Here is a 13,857-nt window from a genome sequence, read left to right on the forward strand (position 1 = left end):
GAAGCCTGGTGAGGAGGGGAGGTTGTCCTGCCCTTGGAGAAAATGTCCATGTGGGCAACCCTCAGGAATCTGTTTCACTTTAAAGGAGAAAATCCTACAGTGATTCTGAAAGACATATGATTGCTGTGACCAAGAGAAGCAAGAAAATACAAGGCAGCTCCGCCACTGCAGTGCCAGGCATGTGACCTTGAAAAAGACCATGGAGACGCCATCTCCACTGGACAAAGCTGGAGAGCACAGGGCCTTGGGGAATTCCAGAGGGCCTTAGGGTGGTACCTGCATTTCACCATGGACTTTGGAGTTTTACCAAGATGTGCCACACAAGCCCTCAGCACTCGTGGGCTCCTGTCTTTTCTAGGGCCGAGGGGCAGCACCACCTCAGTTGGTCAGACGACCCCAGGGAAGGACCTTGGTCCCCCAAGGGAGGTTCAGGAGCAGGAGCAGGACCAGGCCTGACAGGCAGCAGCAACTCCTTGGGCTCACTTCTTGAGACGGGCTCTCAGGCAGGAGCCAGAAAGGGCAGAGCATATTTTACCTGGAAAGAAATAGGGCAACTAAGAGGAAGTGAGGGATGGCGTGGTGGTACCAGCTGGTCAAGGCTGCCTATCTCCTCGCTCATCACCAGCTTCCACCAGAAAAGCCAGACCCGCTTCAGATGGAGTCACTCTCTTTAGTTATTCTCTTTAGAAAGAGGAACGAAACTGTTTCCTTTTAAAGCTTCAGAAAGCAAACTGCCTATATGGCCTGAAGAGGAAAAGAAATGATGGGATGTTAAAAGTCACAGCTGGCAAGAGGATTCATTTAGGACCAAGGCAGCCTGCACAGGCGGTGGCTGTCGCTTTATGTCCCTCCTGACTCCAGGTTGTGAGCTCGGTTGGCCTCGCTCCCCTGGTGGCCCCAAGCTTAGAGATAGTAGGAGGAGCTTCATAAATAATGGCTGGTGTGAACCAGTGAACAGATCACAAGTCCGCCAGGAAGGGCCAGCTCGAGAGGAGCATGAGATTGGTTTCCAAATATTGGTCAAGAGCTCTAAGTTAGGATGTGCCAAGGATAGACTTAATTTAATGTGTTCATATGCCTGGGTGGCTTTTCTGCTTCTAGAAGCCTGAGGGGAAGACAAGGTAATGCACTGGGGTCGTCCTGGGAGGAGAGAACTAAACAAGGTTAGGGAAGGTCTCTAAGGGGGACGTGAGCTCTGCCGGTGCAGCTGCCTTCTCTACCCCTTGGGCCTCCATGCCTGCCTGCCTGCTGGCAGTGTTTGACCAAAGGTGATACTGACTTAGTGGACTAAGGTCATGCCCTCCCTTCCCCCACAATCGATCATTTAATGTGACTTATCAGAAAGAGAAAGAACTGTTTACTTTTAAGCCCTGAATCCCATAAAGGGAGAGGGGAAAGGCCTAAAAGCCACAGAAGCTCAGGGCTCTCACCCACAACTTCCTCCTGCACAGCCAGCAGATATAGGGAACATGGACCCAACCATCCTGCTGGCCAGAGGAGCGCCCTTGGGCTTGAGAAGACCAGTACAAAATGAGGTAAGTGCCTCTCTCCAGGGGCCCAGCAGAATGAGAGTGAATTGCTAACTCAGGTGTTTAAAGACCCACACATCACCTGAGCATCCCCAAGTGTCGAACACACTATGTTTGAATTTTCTGCATGACTCTTCTTCACTTTCTTCAGAAAACCTGGGGGAAACTGAAGACTTTATGGAAGATTCTTCTCAGTTCTGTGGAGAAGAAGGGTGAGGCTAGGGATAAGTGGAGGGCCAGAGGCAATGTGAACTTCCATTTCTGCCCTGGAGTGACAGCACTAAGGTACTTCCCATATTACAAGAATCTGATTTATTGATAACACCAAGGGCTTCAATCAGAATTCCACCTGTGTGAGTGACTTAGGTTTATTTGACCAGGAATCCTTTCCTTTCCTGTGCTTTAGGGCAAGCACACAGGCAAAATCCACTGTGCATTGTTCTTGTACATCTAAAGTACGGGTATTGGAGCTGCTTCTTTTGTGTCTGTCTAACTTGTATTGTTTCCTCAATGGCTCTAGAAATAGCTGACCACCTGTACAGAAATAATACTGGTCTCCAAGCCTCAGCCATTGTTTTTAAAAGAGTCCACAACTTGGTGGAGAATTTACCTAGAGATTTGCTCTCCAGCCTTGGTTGGTGGTAAACACAAATAATAGATGCATGAAGAAGGAACTTTCCAGATTTTCCTGGGTTTTTTTCCTTCTACCTGGGTTTCTAAGAGAAGATGCTGCTTTGCCCTCTGTTGTCAAGAACCTTCTATTTTAAAAGTTCCACGTGCTTTTAAAATGACATGACTCAGAAATATGATACTGACTTCCTTTGTCTTCACCTAGACTATAACAGCCTAAAAAAAAATCAAATCAATGCATTTAACACATCTATTTCATATGACAGTAAATGTGGGTTTGGAATAAAAGTGCATCTTATGTTTTTTTTTAAAGAAATCTTTTTTGGGGGGGCGGGGGTTACTAATAGGTTTTGCAGGAAGGAGGCAATTCACAGTCCCTAAAGCACTCTCTCTCTTCTTGGCCCTGTGGGGTTGGCCTTTGAATAGTCTTAGCTCCCAGGAATAAAATACTGAAGCATAGATAAGCGGAAATCTGACCTGAGAAAGAATAGCAGCTCTGCAGCATTCCTGGCACTTGTGAGTCTAATGTGTCTTGCTGGGAGGTTTAGTGTGCACAGATACTTACAGGTGACAATTTTGCTGAAACCAAGCCCTGCTTGTTTCTCATACTCACAGTTCAAAGAGAAAACTGCGTTGAGAATTGACCACAGCAGCTAGAAATGCCCACAGATTCAGTCTCACTTAGTTTCCTAGACAGCCATTAGGAACAGCTTTAGTTTCAATAGCCATTGAGGAATGCCTCACACTCAACCCCCCTGAAGGAGATCTCAGGAAGTAAGGCACTCAGAGAGACAGTGGGCGATTCGTAGGATGAGATCAGAGGCCTTGAGACGCTGAGATCCTGCAGGACCTTAGCTAAGCTGTGGACAACTCTGTTGGCATTTGAATAAGTCACCCTGGTTGATATCCAACATCTTTTCCTTAAGCATTATTTTCCCCCACAGGAAAAAACAGGTGTTATTATTTCCCAACCATCTTATGAACTCTGTGTGTGTGTGTGTGTGTGTGTGTCTGTTGGGACTTGAACCCAAGGCTTTGTGCAATGCTAGGCAAGCATTTCACCACTGAGCTATTTCCCAGCCCCTCTATTGGATATTACCCAGTATACTTTAATTTCAATTGTTAAATTTGAAATATAACTATTAAATATAACTATTTAATCTTCAGAATAAGAGACTGTGTGAATATATATATGTATATATGTGCATATATATGCATATACATATATATGAACAAGAGTAGCCCCTGGCATTAATCTGAGGACCCTCTCTCAGCAGCACCAACATTTCATGTTTGTGGCAGACTAGTAGGGTATTTAAGTAAGGTGGATCACAGCTTCTAAATACCAGAAAAGAATTTGGCAAGAAGAAATTTTTATTAGAGAATCCAGAAGGGAAAAAAAAAGACTTAACATTTTAAAAAATCTAAGCAGGTACCGTGGAACACATCTATAATCCCAGGTACTTGGGAGGCTGAGGCAGGAGGATAGAAAGTGCTAGGCCAGCCTAGGCACCATAGCAAGACTCTGATTCAAAATGAAAAATAAAAGGGGCTGGGGATGTAACCAGTGGTAGAGTACCCCTGGGTTCAATTCTTCTCCCAGAACAAATTTAAAATTATAATTATTTTTCTCATTACAAAAGTATTACATAAATTGCAAAAATTAATAAATGCAGAGACGTGTAACCATAATTCTTCTACCCGAAGGTAGCTGCGATTAACATTTGATGTTTTTGCTTCAGGGTATATACACTTTTCACAGCAAGGGGCTCATGCCGTGTATGTTGCTTTGTAAATTACTTCTTTATTCGATAACAAATCTTGAATTTCTTTCCAAGTCAAAACCATTTTTCTACAACAACAATTAAATAACCATGATGTATTAGAAATACATAGCCCTTCTCCTATAGTTAGACATTTAGGTTGTTTCCAATTTTTACTGCTATAAACAAAATCACTATGGACAACTTTGGGGGTAAATTTTTCTACAAATTTTTTACTTTTTCCTTGACATGGATTTATGGACCCTAGAAACAGAGTGGAGGAATTTGGCTGAGACTTTAACTGTAATACATTAACTTCCTCCTCTCTTTTCTTCCTCCCTTGTTTATTTTTCCTTCCTTTTCCATTTGCAGATTATCCAAAGCCCAGAGCAAACAGAGCTCTCATGGAGCAGTGAGCTCAGGCAATGCACCAAGGCCCTGAGGAGTGGGCCAAGCCCTGACCCAGTGTGGCCTTCTCTGGGAATATCCTGGCAGGACCCTTTCCACTAATGAACACTTGGCTTCTCCTCGCCTCTTCCCAATCGAGCTGAGATTCCTAGAGCCGCATTGTGATGGCAGCAACATCCCTGGTGTGACCTGGAGGTGGAGATCTCTGTTCTAAATTCCTCCAGCTGACAAAGTAGAATGAGCCGGTGGACTTGTTAGGAAGAGTAGCAAGGAAAGGGAAGGACACACAGTCCATCACATGAAGTGCTAAGGTCTGTGGTAGGGACTGGGGCCAGTTAGAACTCCAGGGTTTGCATCCATTGTCTGAGTCAAGTGGAGCCCACTGCATGGGGAGTGCCACCTGAAAGACAGGTGGGTCAGCTGGCACTTTCCTGCCGCCTCACAAGTGACAGCGTCCTGGGAAGTCAAGCTGGGGCCACAGACCGGAACTGAAGGAAGTCAGTCATGTAGTGGAACATAAGTAAATCTACAAAAAGGAAAGAGGAAAGGGGAAAAAATAGGTGGGGTTCAGCACTCCAACCCCATGGAAGCTGGGTTGCCTGGGGATCAGGGGCATTTTACCAAAAAATACAGAAAAGTTCATTCCCAGTTGCTCAGTCCAGGCCAGTTTCATGGTTAAAGCAAGGCTCTGGTCAAATGTTAACCACTCAGTTATCCTGGGGGAGGGGGGAAATAGCCCACCCCCTCAGCTGTCCCTTTTCCCAGCATTTGGGGAAAATGAAAGAGTAGGTAAAATGTGCTTATTTCCTTTCATTCTCTAGTGTGGGCAGGGGTTCACATAATAGTTGGAAACCATTTTTAACAGGAAATCTGAGTGAATCCAGAAGGGATTTATTCACAGAGCTCCCTTGCTACAAAATGAGTATTATTAACCAAAACTTGACTCGTTCCCTCTTCTTTTCTCCTTGTTTAGCTGCCCCCAGCTGCCACCCACCACCGTAGTGGAAAACGATGGTGGTGAATAAGATTTAAAGTTTGAGCCCAGCAGGCTGCCTCCCTAGCCAACAGAAGCCACTGAGAGGAGCTCACGGCGAAATGCTATATCGCCATCCAAAAAAAGTCATTCTAATTTTCTTAGACTGCAGCTTTGATCCCATTTACTGATGATGGACTGGGAGATATGGTCAGATGAGTTTGGGGGAGGATCCATTAATCCAGTGTTATTCCCATTTATAATGTGGTCTTCTGCTAAGTATTTGTGTTCTAAAATCTGTTCCCTCTGGGGATTCTTTCTCTCAGTCCTCTTAGAAAACTGATGAAAATAGATTTGCCATCCATTTCCAAAGGGGGTCTTTGCTCCTGTCTGTGGGAGGCCTTTTCTGGGTGGTAGGAACGCACACCTGGCAGAGGAACCCTTTATTACCTCTCCTCTCACAGAACACAACCCTTCCCTCCGCGAGTCCTTCTCTCTCCCTGTCGCTGAACTTGCTGGACACCCACGATGCCTCTTTCCTCTGCTCAGGTCACCTATATGGAGCTGGCGAGGATTCCTGATGGCCGGCAGTGACAGTGGTGGAATGTGGGGACGAAGATGACTTCTTCCCAGCGACAGATTTTCCTTAGCAGAGCTGTGGAGTGTGACAATGGTGTTTGTGTCCAAACTATCAAACGCCATTATCACACTAAATAGCTACTGTTAGGCAATCCTTCCGCTCAATAAGTATCTTGGCATCTGTTCGGTCTGGGAAAGAAGGTTTGTCGTATACCAGTGCTCTCAATTTCTGAATAAAAGTCTGGTGCTCTTGTGCTTATGTGTCTGTCTGAACGCTGCCTCTCCCCTGCCATTGTTAAATAGATGGTGATTCTGATGATGGAGGAAGAAAAACCAGCTCAAACTTGGTTTCTCCTCTGTCTTCTCACAATACAGATGGCTTCTGGCACCAGATGTGTGGGGATTTCTTCCCACTAGCAAGTAAGCAATTAATTCTGCAGGTGACACCAACTGGGTGTCCTCTAATCCACTGCAGTTCTGACACTGACTACCTGGAGACGGCACCAGATTCCACAGAGTGGGGGGCTCAGTCCCCAAGACAGCCCCTTCCCTCCACTTCAGATGCCAATCGCAAGCCCCGGGTCATTTTCCCTCGTGCTTCTGAGCTGCCGGCCTAAATTAGAGGTCCCAACAACAGTCTCCTTGGGTTCAACTAATTTGCTTGAGTGGCTCCCAGACTCAGGGAAATGCTCACTTACATCTGTTAAGTTGTTGTAAAGGGGACTAAAAAGGACATAGAGGGAAAGACGCACAGCGCAAGGTATGAGTGACTGAGCCTCCGTGCCCTCTCCAAGAGTGTCATCCTCCAGGAACCTCCTCGTGCTCAGCCACCTGGAAACTCTCCAAACGCTATTTCTTATTTGTTCGTTTTGGTACCAAGGATTGAATCCAGGGGCACTTAAACACCAAGCTCCATCCCCTGACCCCCCCTTTTTTTTTCAGAGACAGGGTCTCAGTAAGTGGCTTAGGGCCTCACTAAGTTGCTGAGGCTGGGTTTGAACTCCCAATCCTCCTGCCTCAGCTTCTCAAGCCGCTGGGAATACAGGTGTGCACCACTGGCCTGGCCTTTTGGAGTTTATAAAAACTCTATTGCGTAGGTATGAGTGAAGCATAGGCAAACGTGTCAAAATGTGATTGGATAAAAAGGGGATGCTCTTTTGCTAAGACTGGGTGGGAAACCCAGCAAGGTTGTCTGTTCCAATTCTTCTTGGCCTCTGTGTGCAGAACTCCTCCTGCGGGCATGGAGTAGGACGCCCTGGAATGAAGAGGTTTTAATGACCTGCCATGAGACAAGGTAGGTCAGAATTATGAGCCAGGAACTGAGGGCAAAACCCCCAAAATATCATAATATCACCATAGTGATGAATTTTCTTATTTTCCTGGGTTAATGAAAAGATTAGAGTCCCCCAGTGTACCCAGCACCAAGTTAGGTATCTGGTAATCATTCAACCCATGCTTGTTGAGTTGAGTGAATAGTTTTGGAAGTATGAGATGCACAAAACTGAAACTGTGTTAAATCTGGTTATGCAAACCACAGGCACAGGGGTGTTAAAGTAAATAACTCCTTTTCATCATAAAAAAAACCCTTATAATAAATTTGTATGTGGCTTAAATAACCTTCCAGAAATTCTAGAATATATTTGATTTCTACTGATTTTAACCAATTACCAGGCTGATTGCGAATTTGTATGCAAGGTCCTTCTTTAAGTTTTGATGAATTACCATCAGAAAATTACATATAAACAGTAATGTTAGTGGCCACGGAAAACCTGAACATGTTAAAGCCCTGCAGCTTCTGAAAGAGTTGGCCCAACTGGGTGGTCTGGTTGGGAACACATTCTCTTTCTGAGAGGCATCCAGAGTAAGGAGCAGTTTCTCTATGTGGCTAAGGCCTCCCTCTTGTGACTTGGCTACATGAACTAATCTGTTTAATCAAATTTGCAGGGTTGGATCAACCATCAGAAACAAATTCATTCTCTCAATCAACCATTTATTTATCAAATAAATATGTATAGAGTGACTCCCACATGCCCAGCACTTTCCTAGACCCTGGAGAAAGTTTTGAATTAAATATGCCTGACATTATTTCCAGAGATAGACATTCACTGGCACACATTCTGTTTGGGATCTTCTAATGATTCCAATTGCATTTACTGTGAAACCCAATGAGCAAGTTGATTCCAACTTCCTTGCTAGAAAGCACCACAGAAATGCAGCCCACACTGTCAAAAAGAGACCCAGACCCTCTCCCCCATGAAATAATTAACACACTTTCCTTTGTATGTGTGTGTTTTCTGGAGAGATTACTAATTGAATGAGCATTGCTAGAGGGCTTTACTATTGCAGGAAAGTTACTCTCATGCACACTGTTTGATTTGATCTATACAACACAGGGAAAAGAAGGCAAGTTGTGGTCCCCTCCCACAGAGGGCAAACAGAGACTCCGGATGCTCCGGAACCATCTGGTCATGCAACCACAACTCAACATGGGGCTCTTACATCTAAAGTTAGGTGCTTTATGTGTAGCCTGCCTTGGCCTGGTTATTCCACAAAACCTCAAGCTCCATGGCTGAGTCTGTGTAGAAACCAGGTCAATCACACCACTGTTGGATCGATACCCTCCACCTCCCACCTGCTTGGACAACGGACTCTGAGGGAAAACCCTAAATAAGAGAGGATTGTGTCATGCGAGGGTTCCCAATTCAGGGAAAGCCCAACACTGTCATGGAAAAACGAGAGGAAAGAGAAGGAACATCTATGCGGTGGTTTTGAGGTCAGGAAGGAGCAGACATCTCAGTGACTTGGCCAACTGAGACACCCCTGAAGGCTTCTGACTTTTCAGTCTCCAAATTGTTCCCAGGTTTGAGGACAATGTGAGCCCTTGGCCCTATTGACTCCTCTTCCCTCCACTCATCCTGAGACTTTGCTCTGATGGATATGAACTGGGAAGAAGAGAAGGGCAAACTTTCTTTTCTACTAGCTTGGCTCATTTGTTGTCTTATTACAATGACTGCCTGGGTTAGTTCTGCATTCACATTTGAAGGCCTGTTTTTTCTGTAGATCTCTAAGGAATATACATAGAAGGCCAAAGTTCCACATCCACACTTTAAAGACACATTTTACAAAATCCTGCTGCTCCAAATCTGTGTCGATAGGGCATCCTGCCCCAGACCAGCTTTCTTCTTCTCCCCTGCCCCAGAGATTTCCAGCCAGTCATTTCCAATAAAGTATTCCTGGGGTCACTTATTGACTCCAAATTTGTCAGATGAAAAAGTCCACGTACTTGGGCATGCCTTACATTCACACCGGAAAGCGGGCAGCAGAGCACAGGCAGCCTCAGTGACTTGTTTTCCTCTCCAGGAGACAGACCACTTGAGTCTGCCTTTGCTTTGTGGATCACGCTGGTAAGGCCCTAAGAGTCCTTTCATCTTAGCACAGTGTGTTCCTTGAACATGACAATTTCCACTTAGGGCCTGCCCTACTTTTCATCCAGCGCCAGGGGAGGTTCTGTGAAATTACGTGGCAGTTACCATATGTCAGTGGTTCATCCACACATATTTCTCAACTCTTTTTTTTTTAACCTATAAAATTCTCCACTTGCATAATTTTTTTCACAGTATTATCTTTATTTAAGTATCAGAAATATTTTCAGTTTTAAAAAAAATGAACCCAGTTTTAAAAAAAATGGTTTCAGTGGTTTGAAGTATTAGTAACTTGATAGAATGGAAAAAATGGGAGTTTTATCTTTTTTATGTTGTTGTTCTTTTTAGTTATACATGACATGGAGTATAACGTCCCATTCTTGTGGTTGTACATGATGTGGAGTAACACTGGTCGTGTATTCATATATGAACACAGGGAAGTTACAGTCTTTCCCATTCCAACCCCTTGCCTCCCCCCACCATTCCCTCCTGTCCAATCTGGTGAACTTCTACTCCCCTCAACCCGCCCATTGTGAGTCAGCATCTGCATACCAGAGAGAACATTCAGCCTTCGGTTTGGGGGGATTGGCTTATTTTTGCTTAGCATGATTCCACTTGTATACTTTTCAGAGAAGATAATAGTATTCTAGAACTGGAAACCCAGTTTACTTTTTGTTCTAATGAGGAAATTGAAAATAGGATATTCTAGAATTCACTGACTGGGTCCATGTTTATGATCTCTGTCTCTGGCATCATAATCCATTCACTAAGTAGACCTGTTGGGTGGCTGCTCTGAGCCTGGTATTGTGCAGGGCTTCAGGGTACAAAAAGGAATGGGACTGGGTCCTTTACTTGAGCTGCTCTCCATCTAGGAGTTGAATAAATGCCTGAACACACCTGTGCTTCACTGGTCCCAAGGTGCCGGCACAGAGACACAGAAAGCTGAGACACTTGGATTAGGCCCTTCATTTCCTTCCAGATGAGGAAACCCTGATCCTTGAATGTCACGATCTCTTTTGTTACTATTGTTTATTTTGGTGGATTCAATGCCACCAGGTCACAGAGAAGGGCATGCCTTTATTTGGGGTGGCAGTGCTGTAATGTGGTCTTGCTGCTTTTATTTTGCCCCTTGACAACCTAATGAGGAGCCCAGGATCTGCTGGAGGTTAGAGGATGGCTCCGGATGCTTTTCAGTTATGTGTGTGAAGAACTTTAATTTCCCACAGGAGCTGGCGAGGATGTGAGCTGGCTGTTCATATTGCAGACGGGGCTGATAATGTAGGAACCAGGCCAGGCCCCGGGGCTGTTCCCTCCCAGTGCTGCCTCATCCATAGGCACAAAATGCCTACTCCAAGATCCCAATGAACACTGCACTACCCCTCAGCTGCTTCTCCCTCAGGACAGGCTCAATGAAGCTGCTGATCCAAAGCCACGGGAGTGCTCTCAGGGCCTGTGTGGGAGTGGAGGGATGGGGTATCCACCGTCCTCTCTTTAATATCCAAATTTCTTTCCAAGTTTCCAAAGGAAAAGGAAAGGGTCCATAGTACACACAAAAATGCTCACAGAAATGTGATTCTGGAGATTCTGAAGGACCTGGGCACATGACATCTTAATTTAGAAAACAGTATCACATGTGATCTGAAAAAAGATTTATGTGACACAAATTTAGGCACTTAGAGTATTTAACCACAGTGCACAGGAGGCAAGGACAAGAACACAAACTCTGGCACTGACTGACTCACTCATTCATTCAACCAAGTTCAACCACATGTTCCCACAAGGTGCCAGACCTTACAGAGTCACTGGTCACTGAGAATTCAAAGATGAGATGATCACCCAATCTAGCAAAGGACACAGACAGGCCATGAGTAATGGCTTCGTGGAGTTAAAATAGAGGCATCTCGGGGCTTAAGGAAGGAAACACCATCTGTAGTAGGTGAGCAAGGTGTGAATGAGCAAAAGAGCCAAGTGCTCCAGTGCTTCCGGTACTTCTGGCAGCCGTGGAGTGAAAGTCAACATTGTGATCTCAGCAAGTCAAGCAGAGAGGTTTCCACATTGGCAAGAGGCTGGGTTACCTTCAAGTTCCCAAAGCATTGCCCGCCATTTCTCTCCAGAGAACAATTGAACTGTGAACCTGAAATTTATTTGAAGGGGATTTTCCTCTCTCAAAATGCAGCCAAACACCCACAAAAAGAGATCAGCTTTAATTAAAAGAAGCACATTGCTCTACTTAGCAAGTGTGTGTGTGTGTGTGTGTGTGTGTGTGTGTGTGTTATGCACATGGAGAATTTCAATTTCTGAAAAGACCTAGGTAAATGCTTTTAAAGTCTTAGTCAACTAGGACTTTTTTTTTGAACCAGGAAAACCAGTGCTAGAGCTCTGACATGGGCTGAGCCTAGGCCACACTTTGCCTGGGACACTGCCCCCTAGTGGTAGGCTATGCCTCTGCCCATCACAGCCGTCCTGGGTCTAAAGGATTTCAGGTTTGCTCCTAAGTATTCCACAGCGATTGCATTAGGCCTTCCCCTGACCACGAAATCCGGCTTTAATTTTTGTAAATTTCATTTTCAAAGGCTTGGGGGAGAGAGGGAAGAGAGTGGAAGTGACTGTTCTATTGAATATCTGTTGACCCATTAAATACAACAGACAAGAACTAATTTTGTCCTACCTACATGACTAGTTTCTTCCTTTTCATTTTCCTGGCACATTTAGCCCAGTAAAGAGCTAATTAAAGTCCTTCCCATTTCTTAGGGTTGCTTGTCTTCCCTGTAGCACATCTTGCCCTGCTTCTCTGCTTGGCTTCACATTGCAGCTGGGTACGAAGACGTCAGAGATTGTCTCCCACATACTTGGAGGCGCCAGCTACTGTATTTCTAGTCTCTCTCACTGACAACTGTGTCTGAGATTTTTCTAGTCTCTCCCATGTCTCTGCAGGAGCCAACTATATATCTCAGAGTAGGTCTTTTGCTCAGCAATTAGAATGCTGGATTGGGAGAGACAGAAAAGGACAGCTATGTGTCCTTTAGGACACACCACATCACCACCCCAAAGTGTAAGATATTTTATTTGCAAGAAGCAATTTTTTTCCTTTGGTTATCTCAAGTAATTCATTCTTAGGGCAGTATTTTTAAGGATCTATTATATGCAAGGCACTGTATTTCTTCTGGTGGAAAGACAGGGGAAGAAGTCTCAGGCAAAGGAAATAACACAAGGGAGTTTTTGAATGGGATGGACTTTGACCAGCCAAGGAACTGGAAGCACATTGGTGTGGCAGGAACATGACAGGCAAGAGGAAGATGGAGAATGGACAGAGACTGCTGCAAGTTCCTGGTGTCAGGACAGAGAAAGAACTCACAAGGAGGGCAGGCATGGTGAACATCATCTCCAGTGGTCATGCCTTTTACTGATGGGATCACTGAGACTGGGGACTGGGGACTGAGAGCCTGCAGGCCAAATCCGACCTGCTATCTGCTTTTGTATGAACTAAGTATTGTCATTATGTTGAGGGCCACAGCCGAGTCAGGATGACGCATGGCATTTTTGCCAGAAGTAGTGGTTGAGAGGTGACGCCAGCGAGCCATTAAGATGATGACTTTTGAGTTCTCGCGGAGTTCCCGTTGAGTTCCGGTTGAGCTCTCGCGGGGATTCCTGAAGAGTTCGCGTTGGTTGGAAAATTTCTGGGAGAGGGAGTTCCGGTTGGTGTGTGGTGTGTTCCTGGAGGAGCCGCGTGGGTGGCATTCGGGAGAGTTGCCGGGGAGTGTGCTGGTGGGGTTCGGAAATAAAGTTTGTTCCTGCTTGAGTGCTCGTGATTTGTGCCCAGCCAGACTGCGGCATCATTACACTTTTACAAAGTTGAAAAATAATAAAAGAATACTTCATGATATGAGAAATTTGTATGAAATTCAATTGCAAGGGAGATTTGTTTGAAAATTCAAGAATATTTTAATAGTCGAATATGAAATCTCATTCCACCAGATTTTATGTGAAAAATCTCAGGCACAGTTAGTGCTCAGTGAGAGGGACTGGAAATACAGTAGCTGGTACATTCACATAAGTGGGAGATAATCTCAAAGTCTTTGTATCCAGCTGCAACTGGAATATGAATAAATAATGTTTTATTGGAAGTTACCAATGGTCCCTATCTGCCCAGATTATTTAAGTTTAGAACTGATAGTCTTAAGTCTTGGAGAACTTATCAGTCTCAGACGAGGAAGATTTTTCACCTGGGTGGTTGAGTAGTTATGACAAAGACCACATGGTCCAGTGAAGTTTGAAACATTTGTTCTCTGGTCCTTGACAGAAAAAGGTTGCTGATACCTGATCAAGAAGACCAAGGGGCTGGGGTTGTGGCTCAGTGGTGGAGTGCTGGCCTAGCATATGTGAGGCACTGGTTTGATCCTCAGCACCACATAAAAAACAAGTTAATAAACAAAGATATTGTGTGTCCCTCTACAACAAAAAAAAAATGGAAAAAGAAAACCAAGAAGGTTTTAGATATCTATATAAACATACTGACCAGCGATATATAATAATAGAGCAACAGATAAGGCAAG

At 44.8% G+C, this 13,857-nt stretch overlaps 1 long non-coding RNA gene across 2 annotated transcripts; it reads left to right on the plus strand.

Moving 5' to 3' along the window:
- Positions 1–620: 620 nt before the first annotated feature.
- LOC124075821 (uncharacterized) lies at positions 621–7,908 on the plus strand. 2 transcript variants are annotated; one of them, XR_009224522.1, is made up of 3 exons: positions 621–1,121; positions 1,452–1,535; positions 1,681–7,908. It is a non-coding gene; the product is annotated as an uncharacterized LOC124075821 (long non-coding RNA). The 2 variants fall into 2 exon arrangements; XR_009224521.1 differs by having other exon boundaries at positions 1,452–7,908.
- The last annotated feature ends 5,949 nt before the right edge of the window (positions 7,909–13,857 follow it).

The sequence above is a fragment of the Marmota monax genome, unplaced genomic scaffold (genome assembly GCF_021218885.2).
Source record: "Marmota monax isolate L192 unplaced genomic scaffold, Marmota_monax_Labrador192_F-V1.1 WCK01_AAM20220418_F8-fsc00088, whole genome shotgun sequence".
NCBI lineage: Eukaryota > Metazoa > Chordata > Mammalia > Rodentia > Sciuridae > Marmota > Marmota monax.